Genomic DNA, 458 nt, shown 5'->3' on the forward strand with positions numbered 1-458 from the left:
GATGGACTCCCAGGGTCGGCCCAGGAAACAGCCGGAGAGGCCGGAGTGAACATGCGCCGTGGGCTCAGCCCCCGAGGCTGGTCCGCTCTTCTCCGGCAGCGAGCGAGCAGAGCACCTGCGCGTCCCCGAGGTGCTTGCGGGGAAACACACCGAGGGAGTCAAGTGCATCTCCTGCTCCTGGGGGTGAATCAGGCCCATGGGGTTCGGGGCTATCCTGGCTCCCAAATTCCGGAGCTGCATTTAGGGGATTGAGAGCCTGTGTCCCTTTGTCCTGTCCCCGTCTTCTCGGAGCCCATGCTGCCTCTGAAAGCCACCCAGAAAGAGGGGGTGGCCCACTGGCTGAATCAACCCTGCGCTGCCCCAGCAGACACCGCGGCGGCGGCACCGACGCTGAGCCCGGGGAACAGGGCATCACTGGCCAACCACGTGCAGGAGGTGCGCCTGCTCCGGGTGGAGTC

At 66.2% G+C, this 458-nt stretch overlaps 1 protein-coding gene across 1 annotated transcript in view; it reads right to left on the reverse strand.

Annotated features, from left to right (window-relative positions):
- IFRD2 (interferon-related developmental regulator 2) overlaps positions 1–458 on the reverse strand; it is a 21,682-nt gene that overhangs the window by 15,707 nt on the left and 5,517 nt on the right. The window lies entirely within an intron of this gene.

This window comes from Myotis brandtii, unplaced genomic scaffold (assembly GCF_000412655.1).
Source record: "Myotis brandtii unplaced genomic scaffold, ASM41265v1 scaffold207, whole genome shotgun sequence".
Classification (NCBI taxonomy): Eukaryota; Metazoa; Chordata; class Mammalia; order Chiroptera; family Vespertilionidae; genus Myotis; species Myotis brandtii.